Here is an 18,672-nt window from a genome sequence, read left to right on the forward strand (position 1 = left end):
ACTTAAAAAAATTCAATCTGACTAGTTACAGGGTGTTTATTAACAATTGCAAAATAAGCTTTCACATTGTATGCTTTTTGTGGATATATTGCATTTCATCTACGTCATCGTAGACGATCCGTACACCACTCACATTGGCGTGACGGTGAAGGCGACGTTCGACAGCCAAACAATAGTCGCCTCGGTTATCCAGTCTATCATATTCTAATATGGCAAAGATATATATGTGTTGGAACTATCCATAGCATTCCATCACCGAGAACGTGGTCTAGATATATACATTCCTCTAGATGTGTCTTATTTTATAATTGCGATCAGGAAAATATCGCATCTCATTCAAAAAGGAAAAGGAGTTTATTAGAAACAACGCTATTTTCGCAAAACGTCGACATAAACTTGTTATTATGTGTATCGTTAGTCTAGATAGTACCGCATGAAAGGGAACGTATAAACCATTAATACTTGTATATTAAAAGTGAGAATGGCCTTACGTCGCTTTTAGCAATACTCCAGCAATATTCACGCTTTTAACAATAGGGTTCTAATCCCGACATGGGTACAATGTGTGAAGCCAATTTCTGGTGTCCCCCGCTGTGATATTGCTGGAATATTGCTAAAAGCGGCGTAAAACCATACTCACTCACTTTTACCAATAATTATTGGCTATCCCACAGCCTTTGTATATTATAAACATAAATGTACATATTATATATCTTGAATAAACGCCTTCTTACAAGTACATAATAAATATCTGTTTGGTATTACCTACATAACACATATACTTTTAAACACACCTGACATTTGTTACCAAACAAGATGGGATAATTTAGAAGCCTTGGACCTGGCGTCTATTCTGTTTATATATTCTGATATCCCCAAATCCCTAATATTCCACGACACACTGACACAAGTTGAGTAGGTTAGAACACATTAAATACTTCGTGCACGTGCAATTTGTGAATCACGACCAACGCTGACGCATTTAGAAGATAAACATACTGTGTTTTATGTAGAGCTGGATTAGCAGCAGATTTTTCCTCGCAGAATTGTATTATGTAAACAAAGAAGACGTAACAAGTAAGGTACATATATGTAAACAGAGACGCGAGAGCCCTGACCTGGAATTGGGAGATTTTCAGAGATAAGAGAGGTCGTAAAATCCTTCAGCAGGACTATATACCCCAGGCCCAGACAAGATTACTACGGAAGCCATTAAGGGCCATTTAAAAAAAATAGAATTCTTGAACTTTTAAGATACTAAGTTGAAATTTTAAGATACATAAGTTTAAATTTCAAGATAAATAAGGTGAAATTTCAAGATAGAAATTTCAAATTAGTATCTTGAAATTTCAAGATAGTATCGAAAAAAACATTTTTAAAAATGGCCCTAAAAGGCTTCCGTAGATTGCAACATTAATGAACATATTATTTATGCAGGAGAACATCTTATTTCATCCTTATGTAGATTTTATAATTTTCGGATAAAACTGCAGTATGTACCCTATGACAATAGACTTGGCATGGCCATACCAATATATAAGGGGAGGAAGGAGAAATCGGATTCTCGAAATTATAGGGGTATAACTTTGACATGTGTTTGAAACACTACTGCTCAAACGCACAGAAGACACATTGTTTTCGTGGCATGCTACAGTTTGGATTTAGCCATTATGCCTGTATTTACCTTGATAGAATACAGTCTATGCTGCTTTCTTAGATGATGAAAACGCATTCGATAGAATGTGGCACAATTGGTTTCTTTACAAGGTGAGGTGAAATTGGGTTTAACGTCGCGTCCAAGATTATTACTCTTATATAGCGACGTGCATGCACGTATGTGTGGCTGCTTGTACTAGTCCGGACTAGCTGATGCCGATTTATAGTGCTTGCTCACTGAGATACCATGCCGCAGTTCAATATAAATACCCCACTCAGACACAGTATACTGACCCCGAGCCGACCATTCCTTGTTTTAGCACCTTAATACCGAGCGCCAGACAGGGTAACAACAAGTACCATCTTTTAACGTCTTTTGGTATGACGCGGCCGGGGATCGAACCCCGGACCTTCCGCTCTCCGGGCGGACGCTCTACCACTATACCACGGAGGCGGTCAGGTTTCTTTACAAACAACATGAACTGGGTATTAGAGGTAATACGCGGAAACAACTACATCATCATTGATATACAGATAGTTATGATTTTAATTCCTACCAGGGTGAACAATCAGACAGATAAATTGTTCGGCAAGGTGTAGGACAAGGCAATATAATCTCTGCTTGTTTTTCCTTGTTTTTACCAATGATCTTACTACAGTCCTTGGACAAGCACACTGTGGCATTCGTTCATATGGTATGGATATTCTACAGTCTTGCTTGCTGACGATACTACACTAACTCTAGCCGGATCATACGCTCTGCCCAGAAAAATACTGTCAGAATTCAAGAAAAAATATCAACTCCTTAAGATCTTTAGGATTAAATAGTTGTGATCTTTATCCAATTTCATGCGTGAAATTATGTTTCAGAATGATTCTCAAAACCAGCCTATATGAATGTGAATATGTTTTTGACACAAAGGGTCAAAATGCCTGATCTGCTGAAAGGCGCACAGATATTTTGCACACCCTTTACAGGATCTAGATAAAAGATTTCCACCAGAACGTACTATTGCGAATTTTGGACTTCAGACAAGGACTGCATATATTGATAAACTTACCCTCGAAAATTGAAATGACGAAATATATTAATGATACTATATGTAAATAATAAGAACAATTATGGCTAAAAAATGTATTAACACAAGCATGTCCCGTTAGTAGATAACTGATACGAAATTAAAGTGTCAAATACTTTGTGTGAAAGTCTCATCACGCAAAAAAACTTTCCAAAGAATGCAACCTCTGCTTTGATATATAACAGCCACTTTTTTTTACATTGTGAAACATTAATATCAGAAAGAAATGCATATTTCTTTTTTCTAATTGATTTACATGATGTTTAAATTTAAATTTTAATTGATTTCGACATAAAAAGGGAAACAATTATTCTATCATTTCTATTCGGGGCTATAACAGAATTTACCCTCAATCTGAACATTTCTGGGAAACTATCATACTATAATTTACCTCATGATTGGTTGGTTGGTTGGATTACGCCACACTCAGCAATATCCCAGCTGTCCCTATCCTATGACGTCACCTAACAACGGGCGTGATAATGGCCCGTCGTCAAGCAATATGAGGGCATTATCAAGTTACAGTGGCCCGCTGAGTTCTGATAACATTGCGGGCGGTTTAATGATGATTCTATCCATTTAAGCTATAAAACAGTTTATAGCTAAAATGGATAGACTTATCAAGTCAGCGATCCCGTTAGACGCTTCTTACTATAAGGGTAACGCTATTTTTCAGGGCATTATCATTTGTAGAAGCCCGAGGTCTTCCTTTAATTGCCCGACGAAAGAGGACAGTTGAAAAGACCGAGGGCTTCTGCAAATGATAATGCCCTGAAAAAGAGCGTTACCGTCATCATAGCTAAAATGGATGGAATTTGTTATGAAATAAAAAGAAACGACAATATCGGTTATGAAACAGTTACTGCAATCAAAACGAAAAGTCATAGAACAAACCAGATGACGTCACTATAATACATGACGTCACTTTCTCTACCCTATGACGTCACCTAAGAACGGGCTTGATAATGGCCCGTCGTCAAGCAACATGACGGCATTATCAAGGAACAGTGCCCCGCTAATTTCTGATAGCGTGCGGGCGGTTTAATGATAATTCTATCCATTTTAGCTATAAGACAGGCTTAGTCTCCATTTACGGCAAGCCTGGGTTGCTAAATGTAATGTAATGTAAATGTAACGCACTGACACGCAGTGCGCAGGATCGAGCAATGAGCGGACGTCAACGTGTAACTTGATAACGTGAAGCCATTGTTATGATACTTGCACTTGCACTAACGCCATCTACCTGCGCTATCTACTGCACGGGTGGCCCAGTCGTCTAAGGCGCAGCGATTCGCTGTGCAGAGTTGCGTCCCTTGGGCACGCCAGAAACCTGTGATTGTGGGTTCGAATCCCGGTTCGCCCCGATTATGTTTCTACCCGTGCTCGTGGGTTTCACCGAAGTGGTAAACGTCTCAGACCTGCATCCCACATTAAGCTGACACGCCGCGATATAACTGGAATACTGTTAAAAGTGGCGTTAAACCCACCTCACTCACTCTACTGTCAGGCAGACCCACCACAGACCTGACTCGGTAAACACAGTGCGTCGGTTGTCGACGGCTTATCTCAGTTGGCGACGTCCAAACTTTAGGATGTCCGCTTCTTGTGTAATTGAGTATATGTATATATCCACGCCGCTGATAATATTGACAATATGTGTGTGCTACGTACATAGCTTCTGTGGCATCGGTTACTCAAGTAAAACAAAGACGTCCCTATCACGTTCTGGACTTAACAGCTTAATGTGGGAGGAAAGCCCGAAGTGATGCAGGTCTCAGACGTTTACCACTTCGGTGAATTCCAAGAGCACGGATATGGTGCTGACAAACCTAGAAACATAATCGTGGCGAACCGGAATTTGAACCCAAAATCATAGGTTTCTGGCGTGTCCAAGGGACGCAACTCTGCACAGAGAATTGCGGCGTCTTATGCGCCTTATGCGACTGGTTTTATCATATGCTGGATTCTCAATTCAAAATATCTTAAGCTACCGATAGATAGATAAACAAAACAAAAACTGTACTTGCCCGTAGTCAGCACTCATGGTTTTATTTTTCAAAATATAATTTGATTTAAAAATTAATACAAATAATTCGCATAATATGCTTTTTGGAGGCACAAATTTACAACACTGCAAACATGTCAGGGGTCATGTGGTTGCAAAATCATTTCTTACTCCAGTCTTCATAGAACAAATGTTTACACAAAATTACCCAGCCACAGATTACTTTTTACAAACTCTTGCAAACATAAGCGAGGGTTAGATAGACATATCAAATTTACCATTTCTTTCAATTTCCATTCCATAATAATCAAACTTTGTATACTTTCTTTTGCACCCCAGTTTAGAAACTTTGATTTTTGCTCGTGAAGTAATTTATTTATACTGATCATAATTTGAGTTTTTATTCATAATCATCATAATGTTATTTCTGCATTAAAATGATAATGCGCTTGGCCGCGCTTGCGACTGCCCACATGGATTTGGTGTCGATATTAGATATCTTTCAGGTAGAGCTACAAAACCAGATATTTTGTTATTTAAAACTTTGAGCCTGAATTTTTTTTAGAGAAAAACACTTTGCAACAATGTAATTCTTGTGGCAGGCAATTTCTTTTTTTTTCCAACAGTCTGAAGCACAATCATATTTTTCAAGAATTTTCGGTGACAATTGAATTTTTTTGGATAAAATCGATAAAATAACACACCCTAAAATATCAAATGTTCGGTTCCCCCATCGCTGGACAACTCAACTCAACCCAACCGCCACTGGCTCCGTCGGTTAAGATTACTTATATAAACAACTGTCAAATCAGGCCAGAAGAGTTGTATCTTTCACGCAGGTGTTCGCCAGAATTGTCACGTGCTGCCATGGTTACGAGGTTAGCCAATCGGGACACACTTCCGTCGCACGAGCTTTTAATGCGCGTGATCCAGTCTCCATTGATGGCAGCAGACGTGACTAAATTTATCAAGTTCACCGGTCCATATCAAGTTTTGTTCCGACAAGTTGTTTAGAATTCATTTAGAATTGAGATTTCAATGAGCTTAGATCCTAATTTCTCGCGTTTCTAAATTTACGCGCTACGGTGCGCGTTGCTTTTTAAATTTGGTCCTGTGAAGAGTATTCACGAAGATTTTTCAACGTGATTTCCTGCCTGCCGTACGTTTGTTAGTTTAGAGACAATGTTACACAAAACTAAAAGGTAAGTGCAGCAATATATAATTATAATGTGTTTTGTGTTTGCGCTGTATTTATCTTGCTCTAAATGTAGAATGTTGTCTAAAGTGTGCCGGTTTGGCGTGAAGCCGCTTTGGTCTGCGTTGATGAGACTATGTTTTGAAATCTGTTGGTAAACATATAATGTATTACATATCCCCAAATTCTCCAACTGTAACAGGGGCGGTCGGGTAGCCTAGTGGTTAAAGCGTTTGCTCGTCACGCCGAAAACCCGGGTTTGATTCCCGACATGGGTACAATGTTGAAGCCCATTTCTGGTGTCCCCCGCCGTGATATTGCTGGAATATTGCTAAAAGCGGCGTAAAACCATATTCACTCACCCACTCACTCCAACTGTAACATTTGGGGTACAAGTGAGAGATGAATTGAGGGTTTAACGACGATTCACAGATTATCCCGTGGTGTTATAGTCTATGCAAAACAATATAATTATATCATGCCTCTCCGGGTCTTTGGCGTGACAAGCGAACGCTTTTACCATTAGGCTAGCCCACCGCCCCTCTGTCGGTTTGTTTGGTATGATATCCCTAATAATCCCAATGCCCCCCCTCCCCCCAAAAAACCAAAAACCCCACAAAAAACCAACAACAACAAACAAACAAAACAACAACAAACAAAACAAAACAAACTGTATTCGAAACTAGGAATATTTTCTTTACAAGACTACTTTGAAACCGATAAATGATATATCGACTTTTTTGTACTGGTGTATTTTAGAAATGGTATATTTAACATTGCATAATCGTGCCGAGGAAGCCTTTATGGCGGACACGAGGCTGTTTGCTGTTGTTTATGTCACTGGTGTAGCATGAAGTAACGTAGCTGGTGGTTAAAACGTTCGCTCCTAAAACGAAAACCCTGGGCCCATTCCTCAATTGAGTACTATGTGTGAAACCCATCTTTGGTGTTCCCGTCTTAATGCGGCTGAAATATAAATATAATTGTGTAATTAGTTAAATTGAACACACATTCACTGAAGCCCCATCTTTTCCACGGCCGTGGCTCCCTGGCTCTCTGCACATTACTCCGCGATCAAAGACCGCCCTTATATTAATGGCTCTTGGCTCTTATATACTCCAATAATAAGCTTTTTGAATATATTCATATTTGCCGTTTACGTAAATTGTTTGTGAGCTACATTCTTTATATTCTTGAAACTGGAGCTCTATCTTTCATTGAACATTTAGATGCATCACGTTTTATTATGAGAGCCTAATTAACGATGTGATTTGTCTGTTGACAGACACATCGTCACATTGACTGTGCATATTTCATATACACACATAAATTGTTTATTGTTTGCAGCAAAACTGCAAATGATAAATTGTGTAATATTTCATACATATCAGTTATTGTTTCGTTCTTACTAATGAAATGTTCTTTCAACTCTAAAATGATAAAGTGTCAGCATTTGGGACTATATTTCATTCTGTAATAATATGGCTTAGCGCGATATAAAATAAAAATCAACCACGGACTGATAATAATTCGAACAATATTATATAGGTTATATAGGACCCTTGGAGATCCGGGCTAGAATTGGTTTTCCGCAACCCATGCTTGTCGTAAGAAGCGGCTCGCGTGGTCAGTGTCTCTGACTTGGTTGATGCATGTCATCGTATCCCAAATGCATGGATTTGGTATTTCTGAAAGAAAATGTTTGGTGTTTCCTTGGCAACATATTGGAGATACGTATAGCAATCGTTTCCGGAGCATAACTCGTAAACCGTGTGGTATTTTATTATGAAACTTTGCACATCTGTCAAAAACACATGCTGAACTGGTGCCTTTTGCTGTTTCCTCTATGGTAACAACTTGTCCCTAACCCACATAGAGGTTGCTTTCATTACCAGAGCACAACTTAAAAACCAGGTATGTTGTAGTGTTCATTTCTAGATCATACATCCATATTTGTTAAATATATCTTCCACGAAATATTTTTCACATATGAACACGCTACTGAAATTGTCATGCTATTTTGGATTTTCTACAAAAAGATCTATGTGGGATTGTCTGAGAATATGTGTCCCTCTTGACAAAGGAACGTGTACAAGGTATATGGTGAATTATTGTGAGATGCTCACAAAACACAACCTACACGTGGCACACAATTGATGCTTGTATGTTTTGTCTTCATGAATATTTACTACTATGGCTCCTTGGCGGATAGGGGCGGTCGGGTAGCCCAGTGGTTAAAGCGTTCGCTCGTCACGCCGAAGACCCAGGTTTGATTCCCGACATGGGTACAATGTGTGAAGCCCATTTCTTGTGTCCCCCGCCGTAATATTGCTGGAATATTGCTAAACGCGGCGTCAAATCAAACTCACTCCCTCACTCCTTGGCGGATAGTGATAACGCTGTCTTCTTGTTTATAATGTTTTGATAGTGGAGTACTTTGATAAACTAAGCCAATGCTTTTTAATGTTGTGATTGTAGAGATGAAAATAAGATGAAACTTGTTACACATCTTTAAAAACCGACAGTGACATGTTTTCTGTAACCGTTTTCAACGTTGGCCGTTTTCACTAGGACTTAATTATGACATGCACGAGTTGACCAAGTTTGACATGTGGGGTGTCCATGTTAGGTGTTGGCAGAGAGTTTCTCCAAAGAAATTAGGCTCTTTATTTAGTTATTTCTTCATTATGTAAGGGTAGTTTGGGTGTTGAAATGGCATGAATTGGTTTTCATAATAAGCTAATTCTACTGTATCTATTGAATCCCCAGTTGAAAGACCAATTTTGAATTACTAAATTTTAGTACTGGTAGAATTTGTTTGTGTGCTGGTTTACTGATATAGATTATGTTTGATTTTACTGTAATATTTCTGTCGGTTATGAAAGAATATATGACATTTAGAATGCGTTTATTTAAGGCTTTGCGTTCAGTCTTTCATATAAGGCCAACCATGTCCAATGCTACAGTATTTAAGTGAATAAAAACTGGCCAAAGTGTATTCTTTTGTGCTTGCGCTGTTTTAATACCTTGTGCTAAATGAGAATGTGGTTTAAAGTTTGCCCGTTTGGGATGAAGCCGCTTTGGTCTGCGTTGATGTTTTGATATGTGGAATTTATTAATTAATTGTTAATACTGTTATTAATATTTGTTTCCATGATCGTGAGGTTGATCAGATGGGGCGGTTTGAGTCATTTAGGTTTCCCTGGTTTGAGAATTGGTAGCACCGCAACTGATTTCCAGTTTGTAGGGATGGTACCAAAGTTCTAAATTTGATTGAACAGTTGCACTTTTTAAAAAACACCAAAATTGATGGGTGGTGGGGGGTGGTGGTTGTGCATAATGTAGCTGATGTTGTCTTATCCTTTGTCAGAGGCAGTACTTTTGTTGTTTTGTAAGTTCAATTTGTAGTTCATATAAGTTTGTTGTTTGGCTTTGTGGAGTAGGAGGGTGTAGGCTGTGTTTTGGTGTATTGTTTGGGCAGTTTTTGTCTTCAGTTTAGGAATTTATTTGTGTGGTTGGTGGAGCTACTAGTGGCCGAGAAGGGGGCAGCTAGTGCGTTTACTTGGTCTAAAGGTGACCCGTGAAGATCCGGGGTAGAATAGGTACTCAGCTACCCATGCTTGCCGCAAAAGGCGACTATGCTTGTTGTAAGAGGTGTGTAACGGGATCGGGGGGTCAGGCTCGCTGACTTGGTTGATGCATGTCATTGATCCCAATTGCGTGGATCGATGCTCATCATAATAATCACAGGATTGTCTGGTCCAGACTCGATTATTTACAGACCACCATCATATAGCTGGGATATTGCTGAGTGCGTCGTAAAACAACAAACCAACCAACCAACCAAATTGTCTAAATGTGTGGACTGGTTCTGGTGAGAGAATTGAATTTCCTTTTACAGTTTTGAATTTGTCCCACAGAAAACCCAATGGCTGAGTTGTAAAGTACAACAAAAGGTTTGCCAATGTTTCTTTTTAGTTGCTGTAAATAAGTCTTTAGTTTTGTTTCCTATTTGTTTAGTCAAACATTTTTTGACTGATTGAAGGCAATAGGTGTGCTTGGTTTTTGTTGCGGGTATGCATTTGGCTGCTATATCATGAATTGTACAAGTTAAGTTTGTGTTTTAGGTTCTGTGTTTGTTTTAAATGTCTCTTGTGTCTTTTTGATTGCATAGTTTTGTAAACAGCTGCCTGTTATTTTTTTTAAGTTGTCTTTAATTCGCTAATTTTTATCTGAAGTTTGGACAGATGATTGTTCGGGGTTGCTAGGTTATTTAAAATAGATTTACATTGCGAAGCGATCACTGCCCAAAGTCATTATGAACATCCCAGCTAAGTTTTTGTGATAGGTTTCTAATTGTAACAGAAAGATCCACTGCTGCTGGATTTTGAGTGAGTGAGTGAGTTAGCTTTAACGCCGCTTTTAACAGTATACTAGTAACATCGCGGCGTGTCAGCTTGGGAGGAAAGCCCGAAGTGATGCAGGTCTCAGACGTTTACCGCTTCGGTGAAACAAACGAGCACGGGTATGGTGGTGACAAACCTAGAAACATAATCGGGGCAAACCCGGATTCGAACCCACGATCATAGTTATACGACTGTGCCACCCGTGCCCCCGTTGGTTACAGGAGAGCCGAGTGGGTTGGTTGTCGTTTCAACAAATTAGGCTGTTGCTGTCCAGTATGACGTGCATCGAAGCCCCTTGTAAACAGAGTATAAAACGTTATATGTTGTGTGTGGGTTTCCAGGTCATCGATTGTAAAATACTTGCTTTTTATATGATAACGCACCAGCGTTATGTGTACGTCATTCGGACGTCATAGTTGGCGTCATTCGAATTTTTTTCTGACATATGGTCGGAATGACATCACACGAGAAAATGACGTCATAGCGGAATGTTGTTAACGTTTTCCGCCGATTGTTGTATCTAAAGAGGAGCTCCAAAGGATTAAGAAATAATGAGTAATAAAGAAATTATAACCCTCGTATGTGTGTCTCCCGCTCGGGAAATACAAGAATTCTGACACTCGTTCCGTAAAACTAGTATGATGCACATGCTAGTATGATAATCTCCATTATCTCACAACAGATCAGTCTTTTAAAGCTTTGATAAATTTTGGGATTTTCAACGTCAAATCCAATTTTCAAGTGTATGCTTTCTTTCGCCAGGCAGTTTGGACATAAATACTATTTATTTTCGTTTTCCGAATGGATGTTTTATTGGCCATGGCGTCAAGATTTGAGGTGTATAGTGGTTTTGATGAATAGTGTGTGTGTGTGTGTGTGTTTAAATTTTATTTGCCATAATCTTTTCCCTATGGGTCGGTGGCGTGGCATTATGGGTAGTAGTTGAAGGGGGATTGGGAACGCTGATTGTGGGTGGGGGAGGGGCGGAGAGGGTTGTGTGTTTGTGTTAGATGAGACTGGTTATGAGGGGAATGATGGCTGTGGTTGCTTTTGGTGTTGGAGGGGCTCGGGGTTGGTTTTGTGGCTATTTTGTTGATTTAAACTTGTGGATTGGTTGGGTTGGGGGAGGGGTTGTGGTCGGGGGAGGATAGTTGTATGTTTTGGGTGTTAATAGAGGTAGGTGCTGTGAATCTCGTTGTATTTGTGCTTTAGTCCGAAGTGGATGAATTGTGTTTGTTATTTGCACTACTACGTGATTGTTGCATGTTTTGGGAGGTCTGGTTGATGATGTGCTTGTTTATTTGTCAGTAAAAGTTGTTTGATTGGGCATGTGATCGAAGTGTCTGCATGTCCTTCGGCCTTACAATTTACGCATCGGAATCTATCTGTAGTCAACAGTTTCTTGATTTTCGCAGCCACACTTTGTGCAGATGATGTCATATTTGCATGTACTTAAGAGGTGGTCGAAACTGTCAGTGGGTGCATTGAACTGTTCCTAATAGGGTGGACTTAGTAATTGATGTTGTTTATTCCGTAATGAGACCACCGACCCATTATACAAGTATATACAGTAAACTACGGTTATAACGAACTCGCTTATAACGAACTGACGGATATAACGAACTAACTTTTTAGTCCCAACTATTTGCTGTAGTTATGCTGTATATATGCTTATAACGAATTACGGTTATAACGAACTAAAATTAGAGGTCTCTTAGAGTTCGTTATAACCGTAGTTTACTGTACTCACACACATATATATATTTGACAGAAGGCGCCAACATATTTACCTTATGATGTACAATAGTGGACAGTATTACTACTTAGGATAATTAATGACATCTTTAAAATATCTATTGCTTTTCTTAAGTGCTAAGAAAATATATTAAAGGCGGATTCGAGCTTGAGAATAGCATTTTAAGTTTTTGCTGGTTTGGATGAACAGAATAATATTTTGGTATAAATGCTGTCTCCTTAATCTGCATAGAATGGACATTGAAGGCAGAAATGGTATTCTGTACTGTGGACCTATTTCTATCATTAAAGTATGACTAGAGCATCTAAATCTAGCTAAAGCTTTAAGATAGATCCTATTGCGAATACAGAACATATAATCTTCCAAACCATAGTCTATTTTATCATGTCTGTAAAAAAGTAAAACTTTGGAGAAGCTGTGATATTATCGTTCCATACCTGAACATCAATATCTTTACAGCGTTTTACAAAAAAGAAATCAAAATTGAAAGCACCGAAGGTGATGTGGGTGGATTGTTTTAGAAGATGTAATTTTTCCTTGAGAGTTGAAAGTCACTTTGAACCTTCTGAAGTGTTGGTTTGTTATTTAACGCCACACTCAGTAATACATATTTCAGTCTGTAAATTACGTCATGAATTAGGTTAGAATTGGTCTTCAGCAACCCATGTTTGTCTCCCCCCGTGAAGATCCGGGTTACAATAGGTCTTCAGCGACCCATGTTAGTCTAAGAGGCGACTAACGGGATCGGGAGGTCAGGCTCGCTGACTTGATCCAAATTACATAGATTGATGCTCATTATGTCAATCACTGGATTGTCTGGTCCTGACTCGATTAATTACAGACCACCGTCATATAGCTGGAATATTGCTGAGTGCGGTGTTAAACATCAAACAAACAAACAAAAATACGCATCGGGAATCGAACCCGGGCCTTCGGCGACCCAAGCTACTTAACCTCTATTGAATACATGTTGTCATTATGACGTGTTAGGTGTTCATTCCATTCTATTGTGTGTGCTTCCAATCGCATCGCTAATAGTTATTCTATAATAATGACTTGGCCTCCAGCCAAGTTGTAGCTCCAGCTGAGACGCATCGTCACCTATACCAATATGTTTGTCTTTAATGTTTCCAGAGACGTGCGAGTGTCAGTTAGAATGAGTTGGTCTTTTAATGTCTTTCAGTTGATAGCGCCACTTTCTATGATAATGAGTTGGTCTTTTACTGTTTCAGGTCCAGTTGAGACGCGCCACTTTATATTTTTATCAGATAGTCTTTTAGTGTTTTAAGTCCAGTTGAGAATCGCCACTTTTTATCATAATCAGATAGTCTTTCAGTGTTTTAAAGTCCAGTTGAGACGTGCCACTTTTTATTATAATCAGATAGTCTTTTACTGTTTTAAAGTCCAGTTGAGACGCGCCACTTTTTATTATAATCAGATAGTCTTTTACTGTTTTAGGTCCAGTTGAGACGCGTCACTTTTTATTATAATCAGGTAGTCTTTTACTGTTTTAAAGTCCAGTTGAGACGCGCCACTTTTTATTATAATCAGATAGTCTTTTACTGTTTTAGGTCCAGTTGAGACGCGCCACTTTTTATTATAATCTGATAGTCTTTTACTGTTTTAGGTCCAGTTGAGACGCGCCACTTTCTGTGATAATGAGTTGGTCTTTTACTGTCTTATGTCCAGTTGAGATACGCCACTTTCCACTAGAATGATTTGGTATTTAAATGTTTCATCCTAAGTTTAGACGGATCACTTAGACGACGCAGATTTATTATTCAGTAAGATATTTGTTTCAATGGTATGGTTAGGTTCGGCACAGCTGTAAATTTGTATAGTAACGGTGACTTTGAATGTAAACGTGTCCGTCTACAATAGTAGGTTATACCTAGACGACCAAGGTGCCTGGACATGGGTTACACACTACAGCTGTCCGTGGTCACGTGGGCTCCATTCTGAGAAAGCCATGCTTTGCTGGACTTTCCTGTGAAGAATGTGGTCAGTAGATATAGGGGTGTATTTTGCTGGTCAGAATGTTCCGAGTAGCGGGAAAGTATAACCTTCCGCATTCATGGTGAAGTGTAGGAATGAGTTGCGGGTGCTGTCCACACCCAATGATACCCCAGTTACCGTAGAAAGGCAGTTGTGGTGTTAGCTGAGGTCGTCTGGAAGTCCGATCTTTGTACATACATTGGTAGATACTGAATATCTCTACGCTACCTATATAAAAGAAGAGACATGCTGTCTCGGTGTGACAAACAATTTAGCGCAATAGTCTGTGCAAAGATTTCGATCTATGGGCCTTCGTAGTGAGTACCCTTTCTGGATTATTGCCAAAACAAAATAAAGACGTTATATTAATATTGATATTATGTTGAGCTTGTTTTTCACTGTTTCAGGTCCAGTTGAGACGTGCCACTTTCTATTAGAATGAGTTGGTCTTTTACTGTTTCAGGTCCAGTTAAGACGCGCCACTTTCTATTATAACTAGTTGGTCTTTTACTGTTTCAGGTCCAGTTAAGACGCGCCACTTTCTATTATAACTAGTTGGTCTTTAACTGTTTTAGGTCCAGTTGAGACGTGCCACTTTCTATTAGGATGAGTAAATCTTTTACTGATTCAGGCCCAGTAAAGACGCGCCACTTTCTATTATAACTAGTTGGTCTTTTACTGTTTCAGGTCCAGTTGAGATGCGCCACTTTCTATAATAACTAGTTGGTCTTTTACTGTTTCAGGTCCATTTGAGACGTGCCACTTTCTATCAGGATGAGTTGGTCTTTTACTGTTTTAGATCCAGTTGAGACGCGCCACTTTCTATGATAACTAGTTGGTCTTTTACTGTTTCAGGTCCATTTGAGACGTGCCACTTTCTATCAGGATGAGTTGGTCTTTTACTGTTTCAGGTCCAGTTGAGACGCGCCACTTTCTATTATAACTAGTTGGTCTTTTACTGTTTCAGGTCCATTTGAGACGTGCCACTTTCTATCAGGATGAGTTGGTCTTTTACTGTTTTAGATCCAGTTGAGACGCGCCACTTTTTATTTTAACGAGTTTGTCTTTTTCTGTTTCAGGTCCAGTTGAGACGTGCCACATTCTGTTATAATGAGTTGTTTTTTAATGTTTAAAGTCCAGTCGAGTCGCGCCACTTTCCATTAGAATTATTTTGGTTTTAAATGTTTCATCTCAAGTTTAGACGGATCACTTAGATGACGCAGATATATTATTCAGTAAGATCTTTTTTCAATGGTATGGTTGAATTCGGCACAACTGTAACTCTACATAATTTGTATAGTAACGGTGACTTTGAATGTAAACGTGTCTGTCTACAATAGTAGGTTATACCTAGACGACCAAGGTGCCTGGACATGGGTTACTCACTACAGCTGTCCGTGGTCACGTGGGCTCCATTCTGAGAAAGCCATGCTTTGCTGGACTTTCCTGTGAAGAATGTGATCAGTAGATATAGGGGTGTATTTTGCTGGTCAGAATGTTCCGAGTAGCGGGAAAGTATAACCTTCCGCATTCATGGTGAAGTGTAAGAATGAGTTGCGGGTGCTGTCCACACCCAATGATACCCCAGTTACCGTAGAAAGGCAGTTGTGCTGTCAGCTGAGGTCGTCTGGAAGTCCGATCTTTGTACATACATTGGTAGATACTGAATATCTCTAAGCTACCTATATAAAAGAAGAGACATGCTGTCTCGGTGTGACAAACAATTTAGCGCAATAGTCTGTGCAAAGATTTCGATCTATGGACCTTCGTAGTGAGTACCCTTTCTGGATTATTGCCAAAACAAAATAAAGACGTTATATTAATATTGATATTATGTTGAGCTTGTTTTTCACTGTTTCAGGTCCAGTTGAGACGTGCCACTTTCTATTAGAATGAGTTGGTCTCTTATGGTTTTAGGTCCAGTTGAGACGCGCCACTTTCTATTATAAGTAGTTGGTCTTTTACTGTTTCAGGTCCAGTTAAGACGCGCCACTTTCTATTATAACTAGTTGGTCTCTTATGGTTTTAGGTCCAGTTGAGACGCGCCACTTTCTATTATAAGCAGTTGGTCTTTTACTGTTTCAGGTCCAGTTGAGACGCGCCACTTGCTATTATAACTAGTTGGTCTTTTACTGTTTCAGGTCCAGTTAAGACACGCCACTTTCTATTATAACTAGTTGGTCTTTAACTGTTTTAGGTCCAGTTGAGACGTGCCACTTTCTATTAGGATGAGTAAATCTTTTACTGATTCAGGCCCAGTTAAGACGCGCCACTTTCTATTATAACTAGTTGGTCTTTTACTGTTTCAGGTCCAGTTGAGACGCGCCACTTTCTATTATAACTAGTTGGTCTTTTACTGTTTCAGGTCCAGTTGAGATGCGCCACTTTCTATAATAACTAGTTGGTCTTTTACTGTTTCAGGTCCATTTGAGACGTGCCACTTTCTATCAGGATGAGTTGGTCTTTTACTGTTTCAGGTCCAGTTGAGACGCGCCACTTTCTATTATAACTAGTTGGTCTTTTACTGTTTTAGATCCAGTTGAGACGCGCCACTTTCTATAATAACTAGTTGGTCTTTTACTGTTTCAGGTCCATTTGAGACGTGCCACTTTCTATCAGGATGAGTTGGTCTTTTACTGTTTCAGGTCCAGTTGAGACGCGCCACTTTCTATTATAACTAGTTGGTCTTTTACTGTTTTAGGTCCAGTTGAGATGCGCCACTTTCTATAATAACTAGTTGGTCTTTTACTGTTTCAGGTCCATTTGAGACGTGCCACTTTCTATCAGGATGAGTTGGTCTTTTACTGTTTTAGATCCAGTTGAGACGCGCCACTTTTTATTTTAACGAGTTTGTCTTTTTCTGTTTCAGATCCAGTTGAGACGTGCCACATTCTGTTATAATGAGTTGTTTTTTAATGTTTAAAGTCCAGTCGAGTCGCGCCACTTTCCATTAGAATTATTTTGGTTTTAAATGTTTCATTTCAAGTTTAGACGGATCACTTAGATGACGCAGATATATTATTCAGTAAGATCTTTTTTCAATGGTATGGTTGAATTCGGCACAACTGTAACTCTACATAATTTGTATAGTAACGGTGACTTTGAATGTAAACGTGTCTGTCTACAATAGTAGGTTATACCTAGACGACCAAGGTGCCTGGACATGGGTTACTCACTACAGCTGTCCGTGGTCACGTGGGCTCCATTCTGAGAAAGCCATGCTTTGCTGGACTTTCCTGTGAAGAATGTGATCAGTAGATATAGGGGTGTATTTTGCTGGTCAGAATGTTCCGAGTAGCGGGAAAGTATAACCTTCCGCATTCATGGTGAAGTGTAGGAATGAGTTGCGGGTGCTGTCCACACCCAATGATACCCCAGTTACCGTAGAAAGGCAGTTGTGGTGTCAGCTGAGGTCGTCTGGAAGTCCGATCTTTGTACATACATTGGTAGATACTGAATATCTCTACGCTACCTATATAAAAGAAGAGACATGCTGTCTCGGTGTGACAAACAATTTAGCGCAATAGTCTGTGCAAAGATTTCGAGCTATGGGCCTTCGTAGTGAGTACCCTTTCTGGATTATTGCCAAAACAAAATCAAGACGTTATATTAATATTGATATTATGTTGAGCTTGTTTTTCACTGTTTCAGGTCCAGTTGAGACGTGCCACTTTCTATTAGAATGAGTTGGTCTCTTATGGTTTTAGGTCCAGTTGAGACGCGCCACTTTCTATTATAAGTAGTTGGTCTTTTACTGTTTCAGGTCCAGTTGAGAAGCGCCACTTGCTATTATAACTAGTTGGTCTTTTACTGTTTCAGGTCCAGTTAAGACGCGCCAATTTCTATTATAACTAGTTGGTCTTTAACTGTTTTAGGTCCAGTTGAGACATGCCACTTTCTGTTAGGATGAGTAAATCTTTTACTGATTCAGGCCCAGTTAAGACGCGCCACTTTCTATTATAACTAGTTGGTCTTTTACTGTTTCAGGTCCATTTGAGACGCGCCACTTTCTATTATAACTAGTTGGTCTTTTACTGTTTCAGGTCCAGTTGAGATGCGCCACTTCCTATAATATCTAGTTCGTCTTTTACTGTTTCAGGTCCATTTGAGACGTGCCACTTTCTATCAGGATGAGTTGGTCTTTTACTGTTTTAGATCCAGTTGAGACGCGCCACTTTTTATTTTAACGAGTTTGTCTTTTTCTGTTTCAGGTTCAGTTGAGACGTGCCACATTCTGTTATAATGAGTTGTTTTTTAATGTTTAAAGTCCAGTCGAGTCGCGCCACTTTCCATTAGAATTATTTTGGTTTTAAATGTTTCATCTCAAGTTTAGACTGATCACTTAGACGACGCAGATATATTATTCAGTAAGATCTTTTTTCAATGGTATGGTTGAATTCGGCACAACTGTAACTCTACATAATTTGTATAGTAACGGTGACTTTGAATGTAAACGTGTCCGTCTACAATAGTAGGTTATACCTAAACGACCAAGGTGCCTGGACATGGGTTACACACTACAGCTGTCCGTGGTCACGTGGGCTCCATTCTGAGAAAGCCATGCTTTGCTGGACTTTCCT

This window comes from Haliotis cracherodii, unplaced genomic scaffold (assembly GCF_022045235.1).
Source record: "Haliotis cracherodii isolate W230 unplaced genomic scaffold, xgHalCrac1.p SCAF_7, whole genome shotgun sequence".
NCBI lineage: Eukaryota > Metazoa > Mollusca > Gastropoda > Lepetellida > Haliotidae > Haliotis > Haliotis cracherodii.